The sequence below is a fragment of the Strix uralensis genome, unplaced genomic scaffold (genome assembly GCF_047716275.1).
Source record: "Strix uralensis isolate ZFMK-TIS-50842 unplaced genomic scaffold, bStrUra1 scaffold_117, whole genome shotgun sequence".
Classification (NCBI taxonomy): Eukaryota; Metazoa; Chordata; class Aves; order Strigiformes; family Strigidae; genus Strix; species Strix uralensis.
In genome coordinates this window covers 128,805-143,725 of record NW_027436759.1, presented here as the reverse complement: position 1 = coordinate 143,725, position 14,921 = coordinate 128,805, and the positions used below count along the sequence as shown (strand labels likewise).

The 14,921-nt window shown below is 37.3% G+C and overlaps 1 pseudogene; it reads right to left on the bottom strand.

The window, feature by feature from the left end:
• The window catches only part of LOC141938500 (uncharacterized), a 35,402-nt pseudogene extending 20,786 nt beyond the window's left edge, over nt 1-14,616 (bottom strand).
• Nucleotides 14,617-14,921: the final 305 nt, after the last annotated feature.

Genomic DNA, 14,921 nt, shown 5'->3' with positions numbered 1-14,921 from the left:
CCTCAACTTCAGAGTTTAGTTATGCTTAAGTGTATATACAATTATCATTGCTTCAGTTGTAGCCACAATAGCCTTAAGAGGAAAGAAGTCTCTGGGACCACTCCAGTACCATCCATATATGGGGTCTTAGAAGTCAGCTTCAAATACCTTAAACAGGCACTCAATGCAACAGTTTATAGCATAATTGCAGCTTTTCCCCCAGTTTCTTTGTACACAGTAATTCTCACTTTGTGTTGCAGAAATGCAGAAAACCCCAGATTCCTAAATGCATATCCGAGGCACAGCAACTACTCCTATTGAACATGATAAATATATCTTGCTGAGGATACAGTTAGGCAGCATGCAATTCCTTGAAACCATTCTTCTAATTCTTGAGACGTACCATCACCATAACAGGTAGTTAGTGAAAGGGATGTTATCAGGGGCATAATACCAGAGGTCCAGCTTGTTCACTGCGACGCTTATCCTTTAGTTCATTTTCTTCATCCATGTCTTCAAGATCACCATTTACAAGTTCCTTGAAGATTTCCAGGCGTCTGTCAGAATCTTCTTGAAGCCGTTCTCGTTCATAAGAAAGGAACTCACTATAGTAGGAAAAATAAGTCAGATAAAAGCTAGCTAGTATGAGCTGCTACAAAGTTATTAGTACAGCTGCCTATAAACAAAGATGTTTTTTTCTTTATTTTGGCACAATAAAACAATACACAAAATGGTGTTGCTACACCAGAGTACGCACACTCCTGAAGAATGAGAGGGAGACATATATACACAGATATGGCTAACACTTGACTACAAGCATTTTTTCTAAGCTTCTTGAGCCAGAATACCCATCTGAAGTATCACTAAGACTGCAGTAACCAAAGAATTTGCAAGTGTCACTCTTTCTACAGACATCCTATCAAAGCTCTTCTGTTAGGGAGAGCTCTACAGGAACACTGCTGACAGATTACACACACACACACACACACCCTATGTGCCCCAAATCAAAGCCTTTCCTACACAGTATTTTTCCTGAACTCATAGTCCAAACAGAAACTGATCTATTAACAGAGGCAGTAAGTCTAGCAGAAGAGTGTGGTCTCTTATAGCCAAGAGACAGATTTAAGAAATAAATGAATGGAATTTAATTTTTTTTAATCATTAACTTTAAAAACCACTTAAAGCTAACTTACTTGAAATATATTTCCTGCTCAGCAAAATATTGGGCAAATTCCTGCATCACCTCTTCACGAATCTTTAGTTCCAGCAGTAACTTATTCTTCTTTTCAGCAATAAGTTTGTTCTTCAACTCTTCTATGAGATTCAGCAGCATCTAGAATTACCATTAGTATTAAGTTTTTCATAACGACATGGTTTCCCATAAGTGAGATTTTTCTCATTCCTCAAACACTACAACACCACTTTACCCTTCCACCTGACAAAATTTCTTCCAGTTCTTTTATTAGCTTATTCATAAACAGGAAGATTTATGAGTAGATCAGAAGATCTCTTTGGTACTAACACAGCAGTTTATAAGTTTGCACAGAGCAGGCATTTGTAAAGAACATCCATTTTATTACAAGAATTCTTGAAGTTGTCTTAAACAGGCTTAAGCTCCACAGGATTTGGCTCTTGTTTTCCAGGTGCTCATTTTTGGGACAATATTAATGAAACCTCCACAAAACAGTTTCTAGTCCTCAGTTCCCTCCTCATCTTCCCTAGAAGTGACTAAATTTGCTGTTCCTTAAGGAACAGTTTTCAGCATTTTCTTGAACACAGAATACAGAGAAACAGTCTTCTGTATTGCTAAAAGCAGGTAATACTTGCTGTGCATTGACCACAGGCTACCAAAAGGAGAGAAAGCCAGATCTGCAATTCTTACTGCTTGGTCTATATTCAGACACATTATAGAGTTTTCCCACAACAGGCATCATCACATCATGAGTAATCCCACTTTTAGTTCTTAATGCTGGATTTAGATAAAATAAGGGTGATCAGAAAAAAAGGTGAGAGGGGGGAAAACCAGAATAATACCTTGCTTCAAGACTCCATGCTACGCTAATTAACCCTGGCTAAAATAACCCCTGGCACATACCATGTACTCTTTTTTTCCCATAATAACTTTATTATCTTCATGTTTCTGCACTGCTTCTTCTCCTGACATATGCTGTTCCTCCATCTCATTATCATCTTCAATCACATCTTCTAAGCTCCTGTCCCATAGGACAGTAACTCTTTTCCTTGAAATTGGCATTTTAATGTGACTAAGTAGTGATGATGTTGTTGATTTCTGGTCAAATGACTGATCTTGGACAAAAACAGATGTGTCCATAGCTAAAACCTACCCAGAAAACAAAGAATAAAGTCTTCAGTATTTTTTAATCCTCTACTGGCACTTCCAAGATATACCCGCTGCACTTCCCTATAGGTCTCCTGAGCACAGTACTCCCCCAGTCTATCATCTGTTCAGAGTCACTACTTCAACCGGTTTCCAGCTAGAGTATAAAGGAGTCACTTTAGAGTCTAACCCTTCTTTTGATTGCAGGAACACCAAGTTTCACTAGCTTGACAACGTACAAGAGGGTTGCCACCTCATGCACCTTCAGATTTCTGTATTTCCTATACTTTGAGTTTCTAGTTGCATTACACAAATGCCATCCAACAAATTCTGTTTGTTTTAGTGTTGTACTTAACCCATTTAGATGAGCCCACATTCTAATGGCCTGGATCTCTTGTCCTTTGAACATATTTAACTGTCAACAGAAGTTTTCCATGGTTTCCATTAAGGCTGCAGCACTGATCCCCAATACTTTTGTCTTCCAACTCCACCAGGGTTCTATCCCTGCACTTACTCCTACTCATTCTGCTTAACCTCCACCTTCCCACTGAAGCTCCTGAGGACATAAAGACAACCTTTCAAATTCTCTTTGGTGCTCAACCTACATACCTCAGGTGAGCAATATTCCACATTAAGATAGCAGTAGTATATGGGGCAGCTAGACTTGCTACTAGGTGAGAGCATGCTATGACTACAGAAGAAAAATTCACCCAGATCTCATGGAATTTCTTCCAAATATAGCAAGTGTCTTGTCAGGCTGGATATTTTATGGGAATTACGGATTTTTAATAGGAAATATATGTCCCAACAAAGCCTTTTTAAAAGCTTTACAAGGAAATAAAGCCTGACTAGGAGCAATCAGAAAATACGATTGCAACATGAGACAGAAAAACCCAGTCACTAAATTCATATTCTTAGGAGTGAGGGAACCTGCTCTTTAAAGGCAAATCAGAAGTACTGATCAAGATAAACTGCAACACACTTACTTTTTGTGCAATGGCCGAGAACTTTAACACATGGAGTGTTTCATCATACGTTGAAGCACATTGGCTTATGTTTACTATCATGTATACACTCCCCTTTCCACTGAAGAATCCTTGAAGGAAATGAGTTAGTTTACTTTCCCGAAAGGGTATGTGCTGCTGCGACCTTTAAAGACAAAAGAACAGATGACCAGATGTTTAATAATTTCCAGTCAGTGTAAAAGCTACCCAGCATGAAGACTTAAAAATATTTATTAAAGTAGTAGTCATTAAATAAATTAAAATTGTTTTGGACTAGATGCAGCTGTTTGTAGAGAGACCATGTGGCTGTTGTGACTGTGGCTTTAGCCATTATCTTAGATAGGCTATAGCAATATAACCAATGGGAGCACTTAAACTGAAAGTGTTCAACGTTTAGCCTTGGGCAGGTCACACAGCCTCATGCTACACCAAACTATACCCCAACCTCTCTCTTCCCTTCCACATTAATGAAGAGAACATATCTAGTTCTAGGCATGCAGTATCCAACATCATCAGAGATCTCTCTCACTCAGTATCCGGCCTCTGAGAATGGACAAGAGCAAGTGCCTAGGCAAGAAAATGAGCATACACCAAACACATGGAGATACTTTTCAGAACTTTCTTCCTAATCTCCCAGCAGTTTGGCACTTCCTAAAAAAAAAAAAAAAAATCACAATTTGTGCCCTTGAATTTAACAGCTGGGGATGTAGTTTTTGATGCTTATAGGAAATTTTATGAGAATTCCTAAAACATGACTGAACGCACACTTGCCACCAAATAGGTTGCCTGCATTTTGGACACATAACAGCTATTCAGTTACATGGACAGTGCTACAGAACTCAGGAAGGCAGCGACACTCCTACCAGAGTACATAGACAGCTCATAAATAGCTTTGCTGCAGGACTGGTAGTCCAAAATAATTTTAAGAAAGTTTCTATTTCCTATTCAACTTGCAAAGGGCATGTATTAACACTTTAACAATATAGAAGAAATGCTCTGAAGCATGATCTCTTAAAATTCCAAGTTATTGGGATCAGAAGAAGTCATTCTGAATACATTAACAGCCCTCTAAGCAGCCGCTAGTTTTAATGCATCCTTCCTATCTGGAAAGAACAGAAAAATAAGACAGACTGTAAATTCACAGAACATAATCAGGAACACACGCTAGCAAAGCTTCTTCATCTTAAGGTGTTACAGACTTTGAACAGGCTGTCAGGAAGAGTGCTACGGGGTAAGTGAATTTGGCAAAGCACATCCATCAGCAGACTGGGTTCATTTAACTTCTGGGACAGAAATAGAGCTGCAAATGAGAACATGTGGAGAAAGCAGTTCCTGGACAGTTATATCCAGCTGTGACTATATATTGTACTGTTTTTTAGACAACTAGCTTCTTGTATTATTTCACTCTTATTTAGATCCCCAAGGTAGGGCATAAATAGCAGGAAGGCTTTCTTTTGTCTGCATATGGTTAGCTGGATCAGGAGGAGAGTGTTAAAAGTTATGTCAGTATTTATTAAAAAACAGACAAATTTTGTCAAATGGTGCACAGTTATGATAGCACAGCAATGTTCTGCTGATGAAAAAATGTTACACTAGAAGTATTAGACAGTTGAGTTAGTTCGTAAGGAGTAATAAAAGGCTAAAAATTTGACACTTACTATGACACTGGTGAAAAGGGGGGTTTAAACTTATTCCAAAGTTTGATTTTTTGATAAACCAAGCTCAGAGGAGTAAAGTTAAATTGCTAAAATATACAATAGCATGCTTAAAGGAGATTAGAATTGATGATTTAAAGAGCAGAACAAGGCAAGTTTAAGATGACTTTGGTAGATCAACAAGTCTATACATCATTTCCACCAAAAACTTAGTATTAGCATTGCATATTTTAAACATTGTAGGTAATACCTAAAAGCCACAACCAGTTTGCAATTCGTACAAGGACTTACTTTGACTGTTGAGAATTCTTGAGTGCGTTAATACACTTGCCTAGAATCAGAAGAGAGGTGTTTATATTTCCACTCTCTTTCAATCTATGACCTTCATTGTGGGTCTTGGCATATCTTTCTGAACCAGCAAGATCACACAGTGACAATCTGAAAACAGATAAGGAAAACTCCCTTTATTTACCTTAGAACATGCACAAATTATTCACTTTTTAAAATGATCACTGTTTTTAGAGGAAGAATTTCTTGATCTTCATCTGCACAAACACTTCCATTCTTTTCAGTGTTGCTTTCCCAATCAAATTTTACATTACCTCCTGACAAATCTTTTCCCAACACACTTCTTATTTCCCCTCCCCCCCACCACCATCCTCTTCCTTTTGAGGACTTAGACGAGTTCAGGTATATAGCAGGCTAACAGAAACTTGTGCTGAACAGAGGGGACAAGATATAGAACAGCACTGCAACCTGATGGCTGGAGATAGAGGGCCAAGTACTGCATGATTGTAGAAAGTGGGGAAAAGGAGTGGGAAGTGGGTAGAAAGTGCATGAGCTTCTACCAGGAAGCACTGGGTATATAGTCAGTACCAGTACACCAACACAGAAGATAACTGACAACTTCATCACAAAAGAAGAGAGGGTCTCTGCTCTGAACTTACTCATTGACTCGGGTGACTTGTGGGGCTCCTGAATCTTCAATTTTTAGTATCTTAACTGTGAACATGCTGTGACTAAAAGGAAAAGTTTAAATCAGCAGAGAAGATAAAGTAGACTAATACCTTCAAAATATTTTTAGCCTCCACAACATCTGTTCAAAACACTGTTGAATCTGTCAACATGTCTCAGCATATACTCTATCAGATACAAACTTTTAAAGAGATGCTGGTGTAGCCTTTATTTTGCTTTTTCCTCAGACATTTAGATGGAATAAAGCTAAGTGCTTTTGCTTGAAGGACAGTATTTGATAAATCTGTTAGCTTTTGTACAGGTTCATCTTACTGACGGATTGAATCCTTTTGACTAAAAACATTGGGTCACACAGTGCTAAAGGATGCCAAACCTAGATATCTAGACCCTGTTAAAGCCTCTTCCCCTCCTAAAAGCCACAATCCATATTTTAGTTCCCCCTTCCTCCCAGACACCATCCTATGCCCAGTGCTATTCAAAAAGTTTCTCACCTTCTGCTGGCGAAAGTATTTAGCTTCGTGCTTGCGATACTCTGGTGTTTCAACCCCAGTTTTAGAAGTCTAAAAGCTTCTTTAGAATCAGAAATCTGAACCCACTGCAGACCTTTAGGAAGAACAAACACAGTAATCTTGTAAATATCATTATCAAAAAGAAAGAAGGGATTAGGGGATAACGTATGCACACCAAGAATAATACGTTTATTTGAGACAAAAACATTTTACTAAGCATGCTTCAGACAGAAATTATGTGACGACAAAATCAAGATTCTTCCTTCCATGGGAAAGGAAGGGCACATATCTCTCATCATTTCATCCTATTAGCACACAGAAATATGCTCCATCCAAATTAAGTGAGCAACCTTAGCCTCCACTCTGAAAAGCCAAAGCACAGGGTCTAATATGAGCATGAACGCCCTATGTTCATACTCATCAAGGCAGAATTCTACCTGGACAGCTTCTCTGGTTTAGCCTACGATTTTGAGGGTGCGGGGGGAAAATCACCTAGACATCTTTCAGGGCCATCAAGTTAAAAAAAAAAAAAAAAAAAAAAAAGAAAATCAGTGAAGAATTTTGTCTGCAATATGATGACTGTATATCACCTTGGTATGGGCTAGAGTAAATACCTACAACCCTACTAATGGAACTTAGAATATGAACATTATGGCCTCTGTTAAACTAGAGGTCACCAAAATTGTACTAGCAAAAATACCAGCTGTGAGGAAGAAAAATAAGAAAATCATCAGCTGGTTTTCCTCTAGAACATCAGGAACAGCCTTATACCTCCAAATGTTATAAAAAGAGATTATGCTGAAGCATAGCTCAAAGCAGACTATTTCCTACTTCACACCTCTTCTAGTCTTTGAAGAAATGAAGGAGTTGGGTTTATCATCTGATTCAGCTTTTTGAATTATAATTTGGCATATAAAAGATAAAAGGAGCAGGCCAAACACCTCCAAAAAAGCCTTTAATCTAGAATTGGTGTCTTGATTTTCCAAAGAACCTATAAATCAAATAGGATTTGAAACCTGTTATTTCCATGGCCAGAAACAAACACTGAACTGTTAGAGTTCTGCTAACCCCCCGCCTCCCCCAACCCACAACAAATCACATCACAGGCTTCATTAGAGTACTGTAAAATGTAATTTGCAGTCAGACTGAACTTTCTCACATATTCTCTGAAAATACTAACAAAATAGAACTGTTGAGCCAATTATAACTATAGGTAAGAATTTGGAGTCTTTTTTAAGAAAATGGAAAAAATCAAAACACTAAAAAATTTGTCAATTGTTCTCAATATTTCTCCCATTTCAGAGAAATATCAAGTCAGTGGAGTGCACGCAGGCTTTTAAGAGTTACAGTTAACAACAGAGAGAAAACACTATTAAAGGTACAGATACTTCTGTGTATGTAGATTGTTGCCTTTCATACCCAAGGCAGACATTTCTAGTGCCACAGTGAATACAGTTAGGAGTTTTCTAATCTAGAAATAAATATTATTACAGGAAGACTGACTTCTCAAATTACACGTTTGGCAATTTGCAATGTATTCTAATCACCTTTTACATAAGAACATCCCTTGATGTCTTGAGCAAGGCGTAGTGTTTTTCTTTTCTTGTCATTTGACATAGGAATCAGTAGATCATAAAAACATTCATTGTAAATCTCACAAAATGAAACCCAAAGAGAAAATTTCACGTGATTTTTCGCAGTTGTGCTAGATTGTTCTGAGCCTTTTAAGAGTTCTTCCAAATCTGTCAAGTACAAAATATTACAAGTCAGTATAGACCTTGTAAAATAAACTTTATTCAAAAAATTAGTAAGTGAAGACTGATATTACAGCAGCCTTCTAAAAAGCACTTACCCCAGACAAAAATCCCTTGAAACTTTTCTCCCCTTTCTTAAATATCTGGAAGTCACATGCTTACCCTACATATCTGCCAGACACCTCATCTACCACTTCCTTTCCCACTTGCAAATTCTATCAAAAACATGCAGCTTTGTTAGAATTATTCAAGTCTCTTCAATGTCTTTAAAAGAATCAAACTGACAAGTACATATCATTCTAACATTTTAAAGCAAACCTAGTATTTAGGTAGTTTTTAAATGCTAGAATTAGGTTTATCTAATTACATACAGGGTCAGGATACCACTAGAGACCATAGCATAAGTAGTACTATTTTTCCTTGCCATAGTTTCATCTCATTTAATGTCTGTTCAGGTAAACTTCTAACCATTTTATCCTTGTGTTTTCTGGCCAGATAAATTGATCACTATCCAATTCACAGGCATATAAAAATGCCAAGCAGTCATTTTATTATTAACATAGGCCAGAAGTCAGTTGTTGACTTTAAGAAAGCTTCTTTGCCTGCTTTAATTGCAATTCTTTAATATAAAACATACCCTTACAACCAACTGGTGCTTTGCTGTTAGTGCTATCTTGATGGTCTACCTACAAAAGAGAACAGAGGCTTTAAGATACATCGTTGACAGTAGATCACCAGTTCCTTTTGTAACAGCTCCTACTAGACAGTAATACAGTGTAGTTGCAATATGCCAATACAAAGATCCTGACTAGGCATCATGTCTAGTTCAATGCACCTGTTCACTCCTATTGAAAGGATTGTTCTTACCTTAATACTCATCCCTGACACTTCCCTTACATCAGGCCCTATCACAGTACAGAGCACTTCAGCTCCCTGAGCCAGAGGAAAACTAGCCACAGAAAAATAGAGGGGTGGGACCCCACAGAGAAACAGGGTGATTTAACAGGATGATTTGCGGAACTCCAGTTGCAGTTTACACATTATTCTTAACCTGGTGAATCTAGAGAGTCTGGAAATTTTTTAGTATTGGTATTTTGCTAATTCAGGATTCCGTATCTTACAGCTTCCTAGGTCAACTCTCAGAAATAGAGGTAAATGTAGAACACTTGTTCACTTAAGAAATTAAGTGAACAACTTACTACTACATGATACAGGCTGTATCACAGTTGAAATAAAGCCCAGGTTTTAGAAAGAGAAGGAAAACTTCCTTCTGCTGAATTCTTAAAAAAAAAAAAAACAAAAAAAAACCAAAGTAAAACAAATCCCTACAGATAGAGGTTAATACACACACACTCCATTCCCACTCTTAGTTTTGGTTGTTTGGTTTTTTTAGGCACAGAACTGCAAAGAAGTGCAACTCGTCTACCAAAACCAGTATGCTTAAGAGAAGAAACATGGATTAAAAAACAGGTGTGATTTGGGTTGGGTTTTTTTAATGTTTTGTCAAGAGCATATGTCATATAAAGCTGGGATTCCATAAAGCAATTCCTGAAATAGTTAAATACGTGTGTAATCAAAACTTTCAGGTTTAAGCTTTACACATATAAAACACCCACCCAAACCTCTCTCTGTTGAAGTAGGTGCAAACTTTGAAAACTGTTGTTATAAGAACAGCTTAGAGATTTAGTGGCAAAACTACAGGGGACACATACATGATCGTTTTTTCTGAAGCCCTTAAAGACTGCTAGAGCTAGATAGAACATACGCCTGTGCTTTTGAAGTGAAGTCTTGAAGAACTCTGCTGCCACCTGCCTTCCACACTGGAGAATTCTAGTTAAGTAACTCGGATAAAAATCAAGGTAACAGATAGATTCCATCCCACAACAGCCACACCACTGTATTATAACCCAGCATACCACTAGGCAGATAATTCTTTTCACTAAAAATAAAAAATGCACTGCAATCCATTTCTAGTTCCAATTCCTAGCATATGCTCAGTTTTCTTACATTATTGCATTCATTTCAGAGTTAAAGACACCAGGAAAAAGGTATGCTTATACAAAATACAAATCCCCACAACTGTAATTGGACTAAACAGCTTTAGAGTTCCAAGCAATTCATGAAACTGAAGTGTATTTCTGGACTACTCAATAGTGAACTGTTTAAGAATAAAGTCCAGCAGAAACCTGTTTGAATTCAAATCTTTAGAAATCCAACAGCTTTATAGCTCTGCTGTTCCAAAAAACCCTTTGCTTCCTTTGAGGTTATTGGCATAGACTGGAAGAGGGGAACAACCTCAAAATCATTCATTTCTTTCAAGTATCCTGGAAGAGAGTAAATTGTTTAAAGGAGCAGACCTACTAGCATCCCCGCAGATGGCGAGACTATTTGCATTCCATCCTTATTAAGCACCAGTAACCCCAGAGGATAAATTATCAGATGCTCAAACTATAGAAAAAAACCTTAGTGTTTACATTGTATAAAGTATTCAGCCACAAGGCAGAAATTCACAGAACAGGGTTCATCAGCAATATTGCTCACTTTGCTGCTCATCTGAAGAGCTACCTGACAGCAAAGACACGTCCATACTTAAATACAGAGAGTTGCTTCCCATTGAAAAATGAACATGGTAACATTGAGCTATCTAAAGATGCATGTACTCGTCAGTACAGAAAGAAGTGCTCCTCTACCTCTTTTGTTAGGCGAAGTATTGAATTTTTAATAGCAGTTTCTTCTTTCACTTGGTCTCTAGTCAGCCTTATATAATCTCTGCACCGATGGGGTTTGAAATCCATTGCTGTGTATAGCCTCCCTTGAATACTTTTAAACAACATATCCATAGTCCTTGGCAGAATACCGATGTCATCTTCTGTCCCTGAAAGCAACATACCAAAGAAAGACCCTAATTATTACTGTGAACAAGATATACAAATAAACAAAGACAGAAAGATAAGCAACTCTAATCTCAAGGCATACATGATGGATTTGGAGGCCACTTACAGCACGAAGCAGTGGGTTTTTTATTCTCAAGGTAATAGCAATGTCATTAGTGTTCTGAAAGGTATTTGGCTTTCAGCAACAGCTCATGCTCTACCCCTTAGACAGTAAGGGGCAGAACATAAAAACTGATGGGGTGTTCTGCATAAACTTAGCCTTAAGGAAAAAAAACAAAAAACAAACCAACCACAACCAACGCACATTCAATAGAGATTTGCAGTTTTTCAATTGCATTTCATAGGCTGCCTTCACTCTCTCTCTCAAGGAAGTAATCTGCAAATACAACTGATGACTCCTCTCTCAGCTGCAGTCCTGTACTAATTCCACAGACCCTACCAAAAAAGTTCTAGAAGCCTTGTGAAGACTCACTCCTTTCCCTGTCCCAGACCCTTTCCTACCAAAGCATCCTACTTTTGCACATGAAAGGCAAAAAGGAGTCAGATAAAAGCCTCAGTGAACACTTGATCTTTCTGAATCCAGATGCAAGTTTAAAAAGGGTTCACTTAACTTTGATTTCTAAACCAGAGAGGAGAGGAAAGAGGGGAGAATGGAAGAGAAACAACTATCCTGTCTCAGACTGACAGCATTATCTTCCAGCCTCTGATAACTCCTACCGCTCCTGAGACAGATGGGCTTTCACCAGTTACAGCACTAGCTGTGTTGCCCAAGTCAGAACCTATGTAAAATCTAGCTGGCACTCAAACACCAAGCTAGGAACCAAATAACATACTAAAGTACTGTTGGATTACATTTGTTTCTCCTCATCTACTCGTAATTTTTTGTTTCTCGTAATGCCACTTGTAATTCAACCTCACATGAACAAAGTAGCAGTCACTGGCAAACAACAAACAGTCCTAAAAAACTGTTGCATCTTTCACTTAAGTCCCTTGCCATTGACTGAATACAGACTGCCATGTACTGCCACAAAGGAAAGGCTATATTGACAATACTGGGAATAACAGAAGAGGAAATCATGGCACCCCGTAGGCAACATTCTGCCCTGACAGTTCTTATCACAAGTTGATAGTTAAGTCCTAGAAAAATATAATAGCATGAAAAAGTCTGCAGAGTCTGAAAAGACATGAATCAAAAAGTCTTGAAAACCCACACAATATAGCCCAAACTAGCCAAGCATGCGGGACTGTACACTTTAGGAATTTTGGGGGGTTGTTATTTACCTATTATTTATTAGGACAGAGCATGCCATCATTGCCCCAGATTAATGATAACTGAAAATACTGGCAGTAGTCTTTAGTTATAATCTACCTAACAGAAGATCACTTAGAAGACAATGTCACTTCAATAAAGATCAATTTCATATGGCATAAGACATAGTGTCCTTCTACTACTTCTGTGTATAAAATAAGCATTATAGAATCTAGAACTGCCATTTTATTACAGGAGAAATTGTTTCCATCTAAATCAAGCCACCTTATTTGTTAAAATGTTTTGAAAAATAATTAAAGAATGACATCTTCCAACCAGAAAGGATATTGAGCTTTAACAGTACAGAAACAGTACATCAGGAGACAAGGTCTCCTAGGATATTATTGATAAACTCAGAAACTCGAGACAAGACAGAAATACTTGGAAGTACTCAAATATGTTTCAAAACATTTATGCTCTGCCTGTAATAATTGAAACGGACTCAAATACTATTCCTTATTTGGAGACAATGCATATAAGATGCATATGACCTTTATAATAATGATTAAGAAAATATGAGTCTGGACTTACACACTTTTCACATTCTGATATACAGAACACATATTTTCTTAACTCCCCCCTCCACCCTCTAGATACTTGGAGGAAAAAAGAAGTCACATACACCTGGTTGAAATTATTACAGCCTTACAAAGCAATACCACTGTATGTTTACGTAAACTCTGGCAGTGACTGTCAGTTGGCAGTTTAGTGATATTGGTTATGGAAGGAGACTTTCAAAGGCTATTTATTATTATTATTATTCAAGAGAAGCCAATGTACAGGGCCTACAGCTTAAATAAAGGAAAGAGTTATAATATTTCTGCTAGAAGTAATCCTCTCAAAAAAAAAAAAAAAAAAAGGAATTTCATTCAAGAACACATTTCTACTTATACCTTGGAATGTGTAGGTTTTCCCAGCATTTGTAACGCCATATGTAAAAATAAGACGATTATATCCATCTAAGAAGTCTTGCACTGGTTGCTTCATGGTGCCTTCAAAAAATTCTTCTTGAGTTGTTTCAGGGGCAAACACCTGAGCATTACCAAGAAACATCTTTATTTTGTTTCAGCAATCATTAGAGACTTTTAAAGAATCCTTTAAATTCTGTATGTTTATAATCTTAAAGACTATTGACAGTTTAAAAATCTAGTTGGATTGCTATTTAATAATATAAAGTTAAACAAATTTTTCCAGGAAAAGATTAAAAATTTTTAAAGACAATTCATTTACTTGTGAAAAAGTGAACTTCTGTCCAACAGTTTTTTCACTCAGTCGACTCAAAGAATATTGGGGTGGCTTCAGTATGACACTTGTTGAATCTTCAATCGAAACACAGCTCTATTAAAAGGAACCAGAAACAATGCAGGCATGAAAAGTGTATGAAAAGCTCAGCTTAGAGGAAAAAACAAACCAAAAACCCCAAGCATACATTTAAGGTATTTTCAAGTTATATAAATGTCACACCTGCAATTCATTTTCTCTCTCCAACGATGTAAATGGCCTAATACGCAGGCAAACTTGTATGTGTCCCTTAGGCTCCAAAACGTTCCTCTTAAATAAAAAAAAAATAAGGAAGTTAGAAATTTGACTAGCTTCTTTGTTGGATAGCTAGCATCTTAAGGCAGTTTTATTTTCACCAGGCTACTTTGAACAGACTTATTTGATGACAAGAGAAGCAAAAGTAATTCACTACATCAGTTTTCACAAGTGCTTAGGCCTCTGCAGAAGTTCGCTGTGATAACTTAAGAGTTCATAATCTTGCAGCATATATATATACACACACACACGACACTAAGGCAATGAGAAATCAAGAATGAAACCCACAAAAACATTCTATGATTAAGCTGCTCCAAGACTGATGCGCCCAATAAGGTATCAATGCAGTGCCACACAACTTAGTCTAATCCTATCTATCTCCTCCAAATTAAAAACATACTAAAGATGCTTTTCATCTTCTCTGTAAAATTCTGATTATTCGTATTGATGAAAAGACTAAGCTTATTAAAAAATATCCAAACAATGCAAACGTTAAAGCTTTCTTACCTGGCTTGTGTCCGAGTCTGAAGAAACCAAAGAAAAATCACCAGAGAGATCTGTTTTAAGGTCTTCCACACTTACTGGCCCTGTTCTTTGAAGTGGCTCAGCACTAGCAATATAGGATGGTCTGAAAAATTCCTCTTTATCCAAATTTGGTTCCATCCTGCGAGATAAAATAAAATCCTTCTTTTGTTTTCTGATCACATAACATAGAGCTTCTGAAGTCTCTTATATAAGACAAGCCAATTTGAAACTGATAGCTGCAGTTTCTTTAAGGAGAAAGCTTTCTTTATCCTATTCAAAATTTACACAGCAAGTTTCTGATAGCTGGGGAGAGGGTCTGCAATGGAGTTCACATCACGATGAAACAAGACCAGCCATTCTTCTTTCAATGCAAAGCAACTGTTTACGAGGGAAAAAGCCTTACACATATACCACAACCTTGCTAAAACCCATGTTTGACAAGG